Below are 17,321 nucleotides of genomic sequence, written 5' to 3'. Positions count from 1 at the left end.
AGCAATCTATTTACAATAGCATCTAAAAATATAAAATTTAAGAATAAAATCTTAGGAATAAATTTAAAGAGGTAAAAATCTAGTCACTAAAAATTACACAACTTTAATGAAAGAAATGGAAGACCCAAATAAATGGAATGACGTCATGTGTTCATGGATCAGAAGAATTAATGTCAAAATGTCCATACTACCATACATGATCTAGAGATTAAGTGTAAAGTTTATCAAAATTCAATTGTTATTTTTCACAGAAATAGAAAAAATGTAAAATTCATAAGGAAACAAAAAATTCAAAAGCCAAAGCAATCTCGAACAAATAGAATAAAACTGGAGACATCACATTTCCTAATTTCAAACTATGTTTCAAAACTATAGTAATCAAAAGTAGTATAAAACAGATACATTAGACCAATAGAACAGAATAGAAAGCCCAGAAATAAACACATACATTAGTTAACCAATCTTTGACAAGGGCTGCAATAATATCCGACAGGGAAAGGATAGTCTCTTCAATGATAGTGTTAGGAAAAATAGATATCCACATGCAAAAGAATGAAATTGGATAATTTATCACCATATACAAAAAAGAAAAAAAAACAAGAAAAAAAAACACCTTAAATGTAATGTTATGCACTGGATTAAAGACTTAAAAGTAAGACCTGAAAATGAGGTAAGACCTATGCCTAGAAGACATAAGGGGAGATCTCCTTGACATACTGGTTTTCTCAGGTTTTGGATTTGACACCAAAAGCACAAGCAACAAAAGCAAATATAAACAAGTTTGACTACATCAAACTAAAACTTTCTGCACAACAAAAGAAATAACATAATGGAAAGACAGCCCACAGAATAAGATAAAATATTTGTAAACTATATATCCAGTAATGAGTTAGTATCAAAATAAGGAATTCATAAAACTCCATAGGAAAAGAAAAACATATAGACTGATTAACAAATGAGGACAGAATCTGAATAGGCTTTCTTTTCCCCAAAAAGACATACACATGGCCAACAGATAGACTTACCTTAGATGTTGCAGGTTTTATTCCAGACCACCACACTAAAGTGAATATTGCAATAAAGCAAATTACAAGATATGTTTTGTTTTCTTGTGCATATGTTATATTTACATTATAATTTAGTCCATTAAGTGTGCATAGCATTATGTCTAGAAAGACAATATACCTACCTTAATTAAAAATACTTTATTACTAAAAAAAAATGCTATCCATCATCTGAGCCTTCAGCATATCATTATCTTTTGCTGGTATAGAGTCTTGCCTCCATGCTGATGTCAGTTGAGGTTGTTGAAGATTAAGGTTGCAGCAACTTCTTATAATAAGACAACACTGGAGTTTGTCACATTGATTGAATTTTTCTATTACAAAAGACTTCTCTGTAGCATGTCATGGTGTTTGATAACATTTTTACCCAAAGTAGAACCTCTTTCAAAATTGGGAGTCAATTCTCTCAAACTCCGCTACTGCTTTATCAATTAAGTTTATACAATATTCTAAATTCTTTGTTGCCATTTCAATAATGTCCAAATCATCACTGGGAGTAGATTCCATCCCAAAAAAACAAAAGCAAAACTTCCTTTGTTCATCCATAAAAAGCAATTCCTCATTTATTCAAGTTTTATCTATCATTAGATTGCAGAAATTCAGTCACATCCTTGGGATCCAGTTTTAATTCTAGTTCTCTTGCTATTTCCAATATATCTGCAGTTATTTCTTCCACAGAAGTCTTGAACCCCTCAAAGTTATCTATGTGGTTGGGATCAACTTCTTCCAGGTTCCTATTAATGTTGATATTTTGACCACCTCTCATGAGTCACAAATACTCTTAATGGCATCTAGAATGGTGAATCCTTTTCAGATTTTCAATTGACTTTTCCCAAATCCATCAGAGGAATTACTATCTATGGCAGCTATAGCCTTACAAAATGAATGTATTGAATAATAAAACTTAAAAGTTGAAATTACTTCTTTTTTTGAAATTACTTCTTGATTCATGAGTTGGAGTGGATGTCATGTTAGCATGAATGAAAATAATCTCCTTGTACATCTCCAGCAAACGTCTTGAATAACTAGGTGCATTGTTGATGAGAAGTAATATTTTGAAAGGAATTTTTGTGTTCTAAGCAGCAGGTCACAACAGTAGTCTTAAAATATTCAGTAAAACATACTGTAACAAGATATGCTGCCATTCAGGCTTTGTTGTTTCATTGATAGAACACAGGCAGAGTAGATTTAGCATAATTCTTAAGGGCCCTGAGATTTTCAGAATGGTAAATGAGCATTGGCTTCAACTTAGTTACCAGTTGCATTATCCCCTAATAAGAGGGTCAGCCTGTTTGTTTGTTTGTTTTGTAGTATTTGAAGCTTAAAGCCAGGCACAGTGACTTCTCCTCTCTAGCTATGAAATAAAAAAATGGCAAATCTTTGAAACAGAAGATTTTTTTGTCTACATTAAAAATCCATTTAGTGTAGCTATCTTTATCAATTACCTTAGATTGTCTGGATAACTTTAAACTTTTATTTTATGGAGATGTCTTCTTCCCTTAAACCTCATGAACCACCTTCTGCTAGCTTCAAACTTTGCAGCTTCCTTACCTCTTGCAACCTTCATAGAATTGAAGAGAGTTACAGTCTTATTCTGGATTAGGCTTTAGTTTAAAGGAATGTCATGGCTAGTTTGACGTTATATTCAGACCACTAAAACTTACTTCATATCAGCAATAAGGTTTTTCACTTTCTTGTCATTTGTGTGTTCACTGGAACAACACTTTTAATTCCTTCAAGAACTTTTCCTTTGCATTCAGAACTTGGCTGTTCGGCAGAAGAGGCCTAAGCTTTTGACCTATCTTGGCTTTAGACATGCCTTCCTTGCTAATCTTAATTATTTCTTGCTTATTACTTAGAGACATGGGACTCTTCCTTTCAGTTTACTACTTAGAGGCCATTGTAGGGTTATTAATTGGCCTAATTGACGTGTCTCTGGGAATAGGAAGCCCCAAGGCAACAGAGACACAGGAATGTCTGGTTGGCTTGTTGTTGGAGCAGTCATAACACACACAACATTCATCTATTAAGTTTGCTGACTTATCTGGGACTAGTTTGTGGAGCCCCAAAACAATTCCAGTAGTAACATCAATGATCAGTGATCACAAGTCATCATAAAAGATATAATAATAATGAAATGTCTGAAATATTGCAAGAATTAGCAAAACGTGACACAGACACAATGTGAGCATATGTTGTTGGAAAATGGCACGAATACACTTGCTTGATGCAGGGTTGCCATAAACCTTAGATTTATAAAAAATGCAATATCTGTAAAATTCAAAGTGAAGATCAATAAAATGAGGTATGGCTATATACGAAAAGGGGCTCAATATCACTAGTCATCAGGGAAATGCATATGGAATAACACTTCTGTCATTCTGGTTATAATCAAGAAAAGGATAACAAGAGTTGAGGATGTGGATGGATATAAGGGAAGCTTCGTAGACTCTTGGTGGGAATATAAAATGGTCCAGTCATTATGGAAAACAGTACGGAGGTTCCAACAACAACAACAACAACAAAAAATAACCAGAGTCCTTCAACCCTACTTCTATGTATATATCCAAAGAAAATTAAATTATGTCTTGAAGAGACATGTGCAATCACAAGTTCATTTTAACATTATTCAGTCGCTAGTATATGAAAACAGCCTAGTTCATGCTCCTAGACAAATGGATAAATTTGTGTGTGTATGTGATTGAATATTACCAGCCTAATAAAAAGCAAATTCTGCCATTTCGGCAATGCAGATGAAACTGAAGGACATTATACTAAATGAAATAAGCCAAGCAGACAGACAAATATTCTACTATCTAACGTACACATAGAATCTAAAACACTCAAACTCATAAAAACTGAGGGTAGCACAGTGGTTGAATAGACAAATATTTTATGATCTAGTATATACGTAGAATCTAAAACAGTCACACTCATAAAAGCCGAGAGTAGAAAAGTGTTTGCCAGGAGCTAGAGGATTGAGGAAACAGGGAGATGTTAGTCAAAGGATCAGACTTCCAATTTTAAGATGAATAAGTTCTGGAGATCTAGTGACCATGGTGACTATCATTAATAGTACTGTATTATTTACTTGAAATTTTCTAAGAGAGTAGAAAATTAACTGCCCTCACCACACACACACAATGGTAACTATGTGCTGATAGATGTGTTAATTAATTTAATTGTGGCAACAGTGTATACATATATAATTACATTGGACACCTTGAAAGTATTTGGTTTTTGTCAATAATAGCTTAACAAAACTGATAAATTAATTAAAAAGAAAAGGTACTACATGTATAAAATGTAATGTTATCCAGCAATAAAAAGAAATTGAATTTTACTTAGTGAGAAAAGGTAGTCTGAAAAAGTTACTTAGTAGATGATTGTATTTATGACATTCCTGAAATAGCAAAGCTAGGCAGACAGGATAAAAGAGTGATTGCCAGAGACTGGGAAGGAATGTGGGGGCTGGGGGTGAGGGGATGGGGAGAAGTTTTAATAAATGACGCAAAAGAATTTTAGGGTAAAACTACTCTGTATGATACTGTAATTGTGTTTAATTAACATTATGCATTTATCAAAACACAGCTCTGCAGCACAAAGAGTCACCCTTAATGTTTGCAAATATAATAAAAGGACTCCCTTTCCCTAAGAATTCGCCATATTATCTTCACTTAAGAGGCCCCTAGCCAGTTTGCCTTTGTCTGCCTCACTGTCAGAATCGTTTTACTGTGGTATGTTGAATACTTCCTAGGTTATTTAGTTGTGTTTAGAAAGGAGGAACAGGGAAAAGTGAATCTATTCCAACTTTTCTGGATCTAAAAATTCAGTCATTCAATTTGAAATTTTATTTTTTAATTATTGCCCAGATTTTTTCAAATATTATCTTTTTGAATCTTCTTTAAATTGTCTGCTCATATCTGTGCTCCATTTTCTACTGGGAGATATATTTTCCTTGCTTTGACATAAAAATTATTTGTGTATTATTTATTCTGTAGATTTTATAAATTTTTCAAGTGTGTTGGTTATCTTTAAGTCTTTTTTTCCCCACAGAAAGAAGCTTTTAGTTTATAGTATCTTTTATCTAGTTTTACATAGTTTAATTTTGTTGTAATACTTGACAATTTTCCCAAAATACTTTATTCTAAATCTATTTTTTTCCCAAACTAGGTATCTGAGAAATAGCTCTCATATTTTCTTCTGGTTTTTAATATCTTGATTTTTATTTAGAACAGTAATAGAAATCTGCAAAGAAGTACACTTCTTTCCTCTAGTAGAGAAAGGGAGAGTGTATCAGGTTAGCTGGGGAATATAAATTTTAAAAACTATATTAGCCTTTCCCTAGATATTTTCATATGTCTTCCAGAGAATGTGTTGGTCCTGCTTCTCTTGATGTGAATTATAGCAGATTATGAGAGCTCTTACTGAGTATAATGTGTTATACAGGTAATGTAGATGAACAAAAATAGTTAAGAATAACTGATCAATCTATCTAATCCATTAATTTATCCAAATAGCTAATCAGTTGTAAAATGGTTTTGATTTTTTCCTTACTAATCTCATGCTAACTTTATATTTATTTAATTTCTATATATGCCAAGATATATTTTTTGGGATATTTTTCCATACTACTGATAACATTCTACTTCTAATCAGTACCCAATTAACTTAATTATTTGTTACTTGTATTTAACATGTCTTATGGTAGAATTTCCTTATTCCTCTTTTTTGTTCAAATAATTGTATTAAAAATTCATTTAAATATGGCACTTTGAGTTTATTACTTTGATTTCCCGAGATCCAAACTAAAATAACTGTGAAAGAATAAAAATGGTATAAACTCAAGAGTAAAAAAAAAATCCATATGGCAACGGAAGTGAACACAACATCATAAATAAAGTGAAAAAATGATTATCAATATGGCAAGGCAGGAATCTCAGTCTTAAATGAATGGTAAGGTAATACTATGACAACTAATTAACTCTGCAGAATTCATGAGATACTCAATATTTGGATGTATTAGTTTAGTGAAGGTAGGGTGGAGGCACAGGGCAGAAAATGAAAGGAACTGGTCAAAGGCATTTCACTGTGGAGCAGAATATCAGCCACATCCTGTACTAACAGATGATTCCCTCTCTTTTCCACCTACAGAATGGAAGTTCAGATCTCTTAGGAAGTTGTGAGGGGATTCTCTCAGCAAATCTAGTAGCACAACGTAAAAGAAAAAGAGGAGCACATGGGATCTAGAAAACATTCGTTCCAACCTAGAAAGTGTTAAAAGAAAGTTTTAGAAAAAAGACTTGTACAGTAGGCCTGGATCATGAAAATAGGAAAGAGAGAATTCATAGATTCTCAGATAAATATGAGAATTCTGAAGAACAAATTGATATTCTTTTTATGGTGGATCCAATGGAGCAGCTTGAAAATTTTATAGAACAGCTTAAAGAAAAGTATACATGTGGGGAAATAAATAATTAAGCTTATGAAAAAGCAAAAGTAGGAAGAAAAATCTAAGCACAACACATATAAAGACAATATTTACTTACTCATGATATAAACACCAAGTTTATTGTATCTCAAATTATGACTATTATAAATGAACTATTACTATATTAGGTTAAATGACAGAGGATGGTAGGTTGATTTATGTTTGTAGAATTACTAGATTCTTAACTGTCAAAGACTGCTATTTTGTATAGTACAACACTTAATACTCTTATAGCTTTGTTTTGTTTGTTTGAGACGGAGTCCCGCTCCGTTTCCCAGGCTGGAGGGTAGTGGCGCAATTTCGGCTCACCGCAGTCTCTCTCTGCCAGGTTCTAGCAATTCTCCTCCCTTAGTCTCCTGAGTAGCTGGGACTACAGGTGCATGCCACTATGCCCCGCTAATTTTTTATATTTTTAGTAGAGATGGGGTTTCACCATGTTGGCCAGGCTGGTTTGAACTTCTGACCTCAGATGATCTGCCTGCCTCAGCCTCCCAAAGTGCTGGGATTACAGGCGTGAGCTACTATGCCGGGCCTCTTTTAGCTTTTTGACATGTACGTGTACTAGACTTTTTAAAAATAAAAACTTTTAGATATTCATACCTATTTAATATGCTAAATGAACTTTAACATATTTCTATAATAAAACCCCATTAGGATATAGGATTGAATTAAATTTAACTAAACTAGAAAAGTAATTTGTGAAGAATCAACATTTTTATAATATTGTCTTCCCTCCAGCAATTATATATTCTTTTTAATTACCTGACTTCAGTAGAGTTTTACATCATTCTTTTCTTCATTGCATGCTCTATATTTCATGAATTGTTACCTAAGTATTTATCCTTATTTCTGTTATAAATAACCTTTTAAAAGATAACTTCAACTTTAGACAGGGAAAAAAAGAACACTAAATACTATATTACAAGCTTCAACTATTTTTAAACACTATTTTTTTTAACATTTATTTTGTTCTCAGTTGCTTCACTATGTATTTATCTACTCCAATTTTATTTATTTCCTTAGACTTTGTAGATGTAAAATAACATAGCCTGCATGTGCTAATTTGGTTTCCCTATCTCTGATAGCTTTGTGTTATTTTGCTTTCAAGCCTTATTGCATTGCTATCAAACATGATGAAAATTGACATTTTAACCCTGATTCTAAGTCTATAGCAATGCTACACAATTAAATTATGAATTTACACTGACATTTTTAACTGTTTTCTAAATTGATACTGAATTTCTACTTTGTTTTTTCAAGAAAAAATGTTTGCCTACTTCCAGCTAAAGCTATCTACTTCATAGCGATGACATTTCTATTCTGTAGGATTTCTAGTAGTCATCAATTTTCTTCCATATTAACTGTATTGTTTAAAAGAATAGGATTCAATATCCATAGCTTTCTAGGAAAGAAGGAACAGTCTTGATTTTTTTTTTCTATGTAAGGCTAACTTTTGAAAACCATAAACCCTACAATATGTTGGGGGTCTCAGGCACATAGTAATATCAATTAGATGTTGTATTCTCATGGTCTGTATCATGTGCATTCACATTTATTCATTCACTGAACTACAATAAGCTAGGCATTATTCAAGGTGGTGGAGATACAGCAGTGGGTAAAAAGGCACTGTGAACTCATGGAGCTTACTTGCTAGTGAAGAGAGACAGAAAATGAACAAACAAGAGTGTGAATAGTTAGCATTTTAGATGTTAAGGATTAAGGGGAACAACCAGGCAGAAAAGGCAGGAAAAGGAAAAGAGGGAGGGTAGAGTTAATATTAGTATATAGATCAGGGAAGGCCATTCTAATAAAATGATATTTGAGGAACAAACTCAATTAAGGGAGAGAAAGAGCCATCCAATTCTCTGGGGAAGAAATAATGTAGACTGAGGAAATGTCTAAGGACCTGAGCCAGCAGTGTCTGTCTGGGTAACCTTAGAGTAGACAGAGAAGGGAGACTCATGGGTCTATGAAGCTAGTAACCAGATCACTGGGGCTGTGTAAGGCTTTGGATTTTACTCCAAGTGGGATGATGTTTCATTTGGAATTACATTTTTCTTCATGTGATGCAAATCTAAGTATCTGTGGCTAAATCCAAAGTTCAATTTTCTCTCACATAAAAGTGTGGAGGTACACAATCCAAGGAAAGAATTCGAGCTCTGATCTGAAAAGCTCTCTGGGAGGTGAGCTCCTTCTAGTTCATGGTTCCAGTATCCCTCAGGCTCTAAGCAGCGGAATGGAAGAGGGAAGATGTTTGTAATACAGATTATATAGCAAACCACATTTTCTGTATGTAAAACTGGAAGGTGTTGGTAGAATTATTTCAATTCCAACATTTTTGCCCACAGTTATCAGTCTTGAACTTACCTGCAGTTTTATTATTAGTATGAGATTTTTCTTTTCTTTTCCTTTCCTTTTTTTTTTTTTTTTTTTTTTTTTTGACAGAGTCCTGCTCTGTTGCCCAGGCTGGAGTGCAGTGGTGTGATCTCAGCTCACTGCAACTTTTGCCTTCTGGGTTCAAGCAATTCTCCTGCATCAACATCCTGAGTAGCTGGGATTACAGATGCATGCCACTATGCCTGGCTAATTTTGTATTTCTAGTAGAGATGGGGTTTCACCATATTGGCCAGGCTGGTCTTAAACTCCTGACCTCAAGTGATCCACTTGCCTCACCCTCCCAAAGTGCTAGGATTACAGGTGTGAGCCACCGTGCAAGGCCAGCATGAGCATTTTCTTATATGGTTGGATTAGGTTGATGGAGGCTCCAGAACTAAGTATTGGTTGACTCCTTGACCTTACCTGCTGTCTGAATCCAGTTTGAAGAAAGTGCCGGCTTTTTGGGGAAAAACTATATCTTTCATTGAATCCTAACAGTTATCTTGAGAACTCTGTGGGATGAAGTATTGAACTGGAGCATTGAAAAGCATAGATACATTTTTCCAATTAGCAAGAGATTAGGGAAAATATAAATGTTAAATCAAATTGAGAAATAACTTCTATAGTTAAGTGAGAGAGTGGCTCTTTTGTTAGAAAGACACACATGAATGCTTACCCGTAGACCCTCACAAACACACACATAAGGCATCCTCTCATTTCCTGTGAAAAATCGACTGAAAATATTATAATTTACAAAGGAGTGAATGATTGACCGACTTCATCATTTCAGAAGTTATCTGACTCCTTAAGATAATATATAGATATCTAGAAATATATTTTAGAGAAATGCATAAAATATTAAAAATCATATATTCATATATACGTTCATATATAAAAATGTCTGATTATATAAAATGTCTGAAATATTTCTCATATATATCCAGATTGATGATACATATATAGAGAGATAAGCATAGTAGGAGGTTCTCAGGTTTCCATTGCTCACTCCAGGTGACTCCCTGTGACAACTTACCCAGAAATTGACTACTTGCCCAGAATTGGCATCGTTTTGAAAACGGCAGCTTCCCTCAGCCTTGAACTCACTCTATATTCCATGGCTCAGTAAAATTTAAGTGTCATCCCTGTAGGGTAAGAGTGTATTAGCATGTCAAATATTTTAAACCATGAACAAAGAACCTGAAGGATCTCTCGCTTCTGCTTTTATAATAATTTAAATTTAAGATAGTAATTTTAAGGTCACCAGATGTGTCACAACAGTGTGTCACATAATCAATGTCTTGAACTTTACATTTAGATAATATATCAACTTTTCTGTTCCACTGAACTTGCTAAAAGTGTAACATACTTTTTTTTTTTTTTAATTTACTGTTTTCTTTGGATTTCTAGGTTTGCTTCATTATTAATTCTGACAACACCCTATAAAATTGTAAAAATGCTAAGGAGTTCATATATTTTTGCCAACTTTTCATATGAAGGAAGGCCACTTCTGAATTCCTTATATTGTTGACAGTAGTAGAATGAACTGTTATTTCAGATTATTCTCAGACATCAGGGAAGGTATGGTAAACTAGAACCAGCAAATTAAGGAGACTCTTGAACTTCATTTGAAATTGGCTTACCAGGCGAAATGTGGGGGCAAGATATTCATCAACGTAATGCTTATCTTTACACAGAGGGTGCTCTGTTCTATGTTAAGTGTTCTTGCATGACTCAAAGTAAATATATAACTTTGGGTCTGGTTAGAATTTTCTTCCCATTTTTTGTGTGTATTGTGCTTGTGAACCATTGAAAAGTAATGACTCAAGAGGCATTAAACACTGTAATTCTAAAATGTTGTACCACACATTTTAACTGAAGTATATGCTTGCTCACTTCTCCGTAAGTCAATTTGGTTCATAATCATTGATGGATTCCCATATACTAGACATTGTGCTTGGCTCTTCCCTCATGCTATTTACATTTTGGGGGGCAGCAGGAAACTTGTAGGGTTGAAAATGAATAACTAAAAATCCAAAGTAGGTAAGTGCTGATAAAGATGACCGGGGTCAAGGAAAAAACTGAGTATATTTTGTTAGAAAAAATGCTCTTATCAGGTGATAATCAATAGTACTCATAGTATTTCCTTAATAAAATAGACAAGAGATAGAAATATGATCCGTACAATCTCTATAGGGAGGGAGAATTTTAGTGTGCATGCAAAAGGAAAACATGAAGTCAGTGATTTGTTTGCAGTCTAATAGTGGAATAGTTACATGTTTCACAGTGTCAGCCTAAGGCTGCTATAATTGAGAAAAAGAGGTATGAGGCGAGGAAGCAAAAGGAATAAATCAAATTTGCAGATGATGTCTAAGAAAAATATTTTCAGTATGTCTGCTGGCACCAGAAACTTATTGGAAGCAAATAGAGTAAAAGCCTACTAAATTTTTTAGAGAATCATTTTGCTAAAGAAATCACAAGCCTAGGTAAACACCAAACTAAACCAAACTAGATAACAATAACATCAAAAAATCTCTAACTATTCTAGCATCAAAGCAACACAGAGGCCCCCATATTTACATGAGCAAGGATTAAAAAAATCATATTCCCAATGATTGTTGCAATTGTGGTCAAACAGAAAAATGAACAACAAACAAAAATATCTTCCAGATAATGGAGCTAAGAACCACACAAAGATTAAAAAATACACACACGCACATGCACATGCACGCACACACACACACATATATTTATATTAAACATACACATTTAATTAAATAATATAATTAAATGTATATATAATACATAGATCACCATATCTAGACCTCAGGGCTAACATTTGACATCACCCAGAGATCTAGGATTTGAACTGGGTTCAGAGACAGGATGAGAATATGCATGACTTTTCTTGCTGGGAAGAGATTTCTACAGGTTTGAAGAAGGGATGCATGGACATCTTGTGGTCAGATGTGTAACCCTTTATTTTACTGATGGATACGCTTGATCTCTCTGAACGTCATTTGAGTTGTTAGGCTGGATGTAAAGTAGTCATTACTTTTGGGCTACAGTAACTCTGTTTCTACAAATAGAAACAAATAAATTGGGCTGTATAAACAAATGAATAGTATAGCCACTCTGACGCTGAAAAGCTGAAAAAAAGAACTAACATTTAGGAAATTTTAACACAATATTGGGGTTATATTCTCTCAGGTTAAAGAAAAAAGAACTCTAAACAATTATTGGAGTCTAACTGGTAGGCTTCTTTTTATGCAGAGGCCTGGATTAGTAATTGTGGAACTATTTTCCATATACTTTGGAATTAAACAAGTGGATATCTTGAGACTAGAAGACAGTTTTCTCATTGTTGGTAAAAGGATTTACAAACATGGAAAGGAGAAGATAGAGTGAACCCAGTGATGATAGATTAAAATTAGAGATATCAAAATCTACTCATAACTTTTAACAGACACATAAATGTAGACATAGATATGTATGTCTGTTTGTATCGTGTGTGTGTGTGTGCGTGTGTGTGTGTGTGTGTTTTACAGGTGCTCTGTGGAGAGGATTTAGAAACAATAATGCTCCAGAAGCAATGAGTACAATTTACCTGGATCTCAGACCTAGTTTCCAAACATCATTTTCTATTAAAAAAAAAAAAAAAAAAAAAAAAACGAGACTCTTAGGAGAAATGGCTGATTCTAGTGCTGGCAAATGGGAAGTTCATGATGAACCTGGAATATTTTCATTTGCCAGAACAGAGCAAAATGTTTAAAGAATGATGAAGAGATGTAAAAGCATTTATGATTCAGTTTCAGGGAATTCCCACTTGCCAAATCTTGGATAATTTGAGCATATAATAAATAATATTTTAAAAATATAACTCACCAAATAAGAATTCATAAGTCCACATAGATAGAAAGAATAGATGGAAGGGAGGAAGAGAGGAAGGGAGGAAGGGAAGAAGGAAGGGTGGGAAGGAAGGCAGGTAAAACCTTTTGTTACAGTACAATGGCAAAAGTAAATGTGCAAAACTATGGAATTAAAAATCACCATTTAGCAAACATCTATTCAGGCAAGGATCATCAGCAGATGGTTTAATTAGATTGAAAGTTTGAGTAACACGGATTTCCATAATCTCAAAGTATCTTTTCACACAGTTCTTACTAGTTACAAAAGGAATTAGTAGTACCATTATAGTAAAAATAACTGGCAAACATTATCTTAACCAAGTGATCAAAGTTAACATCACCAGTAAATGGGATAAATCAACATCATTTGCCTCTTGATAGCATGCACTGAGAACATCAGATCACTTTTGCAGGATATCTGCCAAATGCCTGATGCTACTAATGAGGAAACATCGGACAAATTGAAATTGAAGTACATTCTACAAAATTACTGGCCTGTGTCTTGAAACACACTAAATGACTGCTGAACGGTTCAAGATTAATTTAGCAGTCTAAAAAACATGACAACTGAATGTAATGTGGGACCTGATATTTTCTTTTGCTATAAAAGATGTTATTGAGACAATCAGAAAATTCAGAGTAAGGTTTACAGATTAGATAATAGGATTGTATCAATAGTATTATCCTGATTTTGAACATAATTCTGTTAACTATATGAGAAAGACCTTGTTTTTAGGAAAACCAGGCTGAGAAATTTAAGAATAAAGAGGCATCATGGCTGCAAGTCAGTCTCAATAGCTCAGAAAGAAATAATATAGATACGGATAGAGAAAACAGAATAAAAGAGATATGATAAAATAGTCATGTTAGCATTTGTGAAACCTGAGTGAAGGACACAGGAAAATTTTTATACTATTGTACTATTGTAACTTTTTTGTACATTTGATATCTGTTACAAAAAAAAAAAAAAAAAAAAAAGTCAGCTTTCTTCACCATCCTCTCCTGAAAGCAAGTAGCCTGCCTACTACAGATTCTAAGTGAAGAGGCTGGCAAAGGTACATCCTCTGAGTACAGATTGAAGTATTGCTTAATATATTAGTCTTGACAATATAATTTCTTCATCAAGATTGTTCATAACTCAAACCACAGAGTTTTCTATTACCTGCAAGTCTCCAGAAAATCATAGATCCTGTCAGTTTGGTCTTTCAGCAGAGAAAAACTTTCTCTAATGAATAAATTTTAGGCAAACAGTAGAATACAAAAAGTTGCATTTAGATTACAAAAAAATAGATAGATACCAGGTACATGTCATTCCTGACATTTGTCACTAGAGTAATATCAAATGGGAAACCCTTTCTAAACTTATGTACAATTGATAACCTGCTCAAAATAGTAGTTGCTACTATAACAGTCATCCACATAGTCTATATTAAGTAATATCAATTTATCAAACATTCATTAATTTTTTCCTTCACAGAGAAACCAAATCCACAGCATGAAAATTTGACACCTTGTTAAAATTTAGGCATGTAATCTTTCATCAAGGATGAATCTTTTAAGGACGCATTTATTCAAATAATAAATGTAATCACTTATCTTACGACTATAAGCTGTGTTTATATCTCTTATTTCCACAGGAGTTTTGCCTAACTAAAAAAGAAAAAAACTATCTTCCCCCCCGACCCCCCCACACACAAAAATCTCCCCTGAAACTGGAGCAGTATTCCCTTCATTTTACTCATAAGGAAGTTAACATAAGAGAAATTTGACTTTCCCAAGAGCCAGTAGGTAAAGTCTTGTGTTAAATCCAGTCTTCTGTTCCTTTCTTCTTGTTCTGAGTTGGTTTTGTTCCATTTCAATATCCTATCTTGAATATAATAATCGTAACAACTATGTGCAGTTGTAGACATCCACTTTTAATCTGCTTATATTTTGGTTTTTAAAATATAATTTTGAAGCTGGGAAGGCAGTTTAAGGAATACAGCTATCTTTAAGTATAAAATGAGGTTATTTGTTGAATTGTTTATCTAACTGTGAAACAAAGATCCATGTTTCAATTTATTACTACATTACCCATCTGTCCATATCTTGGCTTGAAAGATTCATTTTCATATTAGATTAAAAATCTTAGTTTGCATTCTATTTTTTTTAAAAAAGATAAGAGAATTGGCACATTAGAAGTCTTAAAATACAGAATGGAAAAATTAGAGGCCAGCTTAATGATTATTTTACACATTTGTGTTCTTATTTACAGTACTTTATAGAATGTCATGTTTAAAATGTCATCTAAAAATAGGATAACTAGTAACAAATATGGATATTTCATATATAATAAATTCTAGTTTAAAATTTAAAGTGCATTCTGTAATTCATGCTTTTTTTAAAGCTTTTATCATGTTTTTTGACAATATAAAGTCTACCTTAATGCTGAGGTAGGATCATCTTATTTATTAGAACATGTAATATTTGCAAGAGAAATAGCAAAGAAAATGTTAATATTGGCAAAAAAATATTTGGAGTAACAATGCAATTTCAAAAATGAAAAAAAGTAGAGTTATTGAAAAGTAAGTCTGCCACTTTTTTTCTCAAAATTACCTGTATAGTCACCTTATTGCAGTGGAATTCTTTTTCATATCAGTACATTTCATGGAACCCATCAATAAAGTGAATAATGGCCAGGTGTGGTGGCTCATGTCTGTAATCTCAGCACTTTGGGAGGCCGAGGCGGGCAGATTACTTGAGGTCATGAGTTTGAGACAAGCCTGGCCAATGTGGTGAAACCCTGTCTCTCCTAAAAATACAAAAATTAGCTGGGCATGGTGGCAGCCACCTGTAATCCCAGCTACTTCAGAGACTGAGGCATGAGAATTGCTTGAACACAGAGGTGGAGGTTGCAGTGAGCCGAGATCGCACCACTGCACTCTAGCGTGGGAGAGGGAGACTCTGTCTCAGTAAATAATAATAATAAATAAATCGTATAATTAGTGTAGTTTTATAAGTTAAAATTTGAAAGTCTCTTTTAATGTCTTTTAATGTTAATAAAGATCTTTGATATAATCAAAATTTTGCAAGTAGAATTCTGGATGATAGTTCATTATTATACTAACCTAAACATATTTGTTTTGCTGTTATTGTTGTTATTCTGTTTGTAAAGCTTTATAATTCAATTAAGATTGGGTAGTAATAGAATGGACATATAGCAACTGGGGCAAGGAACTGATCACCTGAATCCTGCCAATGAGTAACAAAGTCTATCTAAATGGTGCCAAGAAAAATATATCCTCAGCTGTCAAATAAAGAAAGAACATTTTATTACCAGCTGATATTCTAACTTTTATCCTCAGAATAGATCTCTAATGAGCGATGTTGAATTCTAATGAAAACCTTTGTTTCATTTAACTTCCACTCCTACTCCACACTTACACCAAAAGTGCTCTCAAGACGATGACTATCACGCCTTCCTGCCTTTGGGACACTCTATCCTGCTTCTTTCCTTCCTATGCACACACATGCTACATCCCATATTTCCCAGTCATTTCTGCTGACTCCTCCTTCTCTATTAAGTTTCTAAACATTTAAGTTTCTCACCTTTGGAAGGGGTATGCCCAGGATATTTTTTCAATTAAATTATTGCTTTCTACATGATTCCCTCATCCAGTATGTGATACTAAATACCACCTCTGAGCACATGACTTTCCACACTTGTGGCCATCCCTTGTATCTCCCTGGTATCCAGCCTCATAATCAAGTTTTAACCAAGGAAGCAACTTCAACTCAACATGTCAAGAAAAGATATCTTGATATTTTCATATTCTATACCGTTCTCTACCATCCCTGTTCTTCTCTGACTCTTTACACAACACCTTGATCTAGCTGGAGGCTCAAGCACAAACACAGGAGTCATTCTCATTTATTCCTTTTTCTTATCTCCTAGTGACAATCATATAGCAAAGTCCTCTAATTTTACCTTCAAAATACATCTCTTACCTATTTATCTCTGCTGATGCCATGCGAATTCAAGTCACCTCTCTTCTGGACACCTGCAGCTGCTTCGTAACTCCTCCACTTATTTGCTGTCAGGGTCCTGGTAAGAAATAGATGGTACATCACAAGATGAGGACGTGGTTGAGGAATGAACAAGGGATGAGAAAACTGTGTCTGGGCCAGCCCAAGGCCATATGGAGCAAGGCAAAGAGGTAGTTACTGAAATCTGGCATGAGCAGTGATGATAGGAAGTCCTCCCAACTTGGGCCACTGATAGCATCTGAGGCCTTAGTTATGGGAGCATGAGTAATGTCAAACCTCAGCTCAGCAGATGTGTTCTTAAAAGGAAAAGTTGCTTCCATTTCTTTCTCCTTTCACTCTGTGAATTCTGCCATTGGCCAAATCCAATGGTAAGAGACATGGCTAGGGTGTCTGATACCGTCTAAAATGATCAGCCTCCCTGGATGGATAAAGGGGGAAAGTAGATTGGGAAGGCCAGGA

General features: G+C 34.0%; 1 pseudogene; it reads right to left on the bottom strand.

Moving 5' to 3' along the window:
• LOC105490931 (methylosome subunit pICln-like) overlaps positions 1–16,846 on the bottom strand; it is a 30,061-nt pseudogene extending 13,215 nt beyond the window's left edge.
• Between the last annotated feature and the right edge of the window lie 475 nt (positions 16,847–17,321).

This window comes from Macaca nemestrina, chromosome 5 (assembly GCF_043159975.1).
Source record: "Macaca nemestrina isolate mMacNem1 chromosome 5, mMacNem.hap1, whole genome shotgun sequence".
NCBI classification, from domain to species: Eukaryota; Metazoa; Chordata; class Mammalia; order Primates; family Cercopithecidae; genus Macaca; species Macaca nemestrina.
This window is presented reverse-complemented; position numbering and strand designations above follow the sequence as displayed.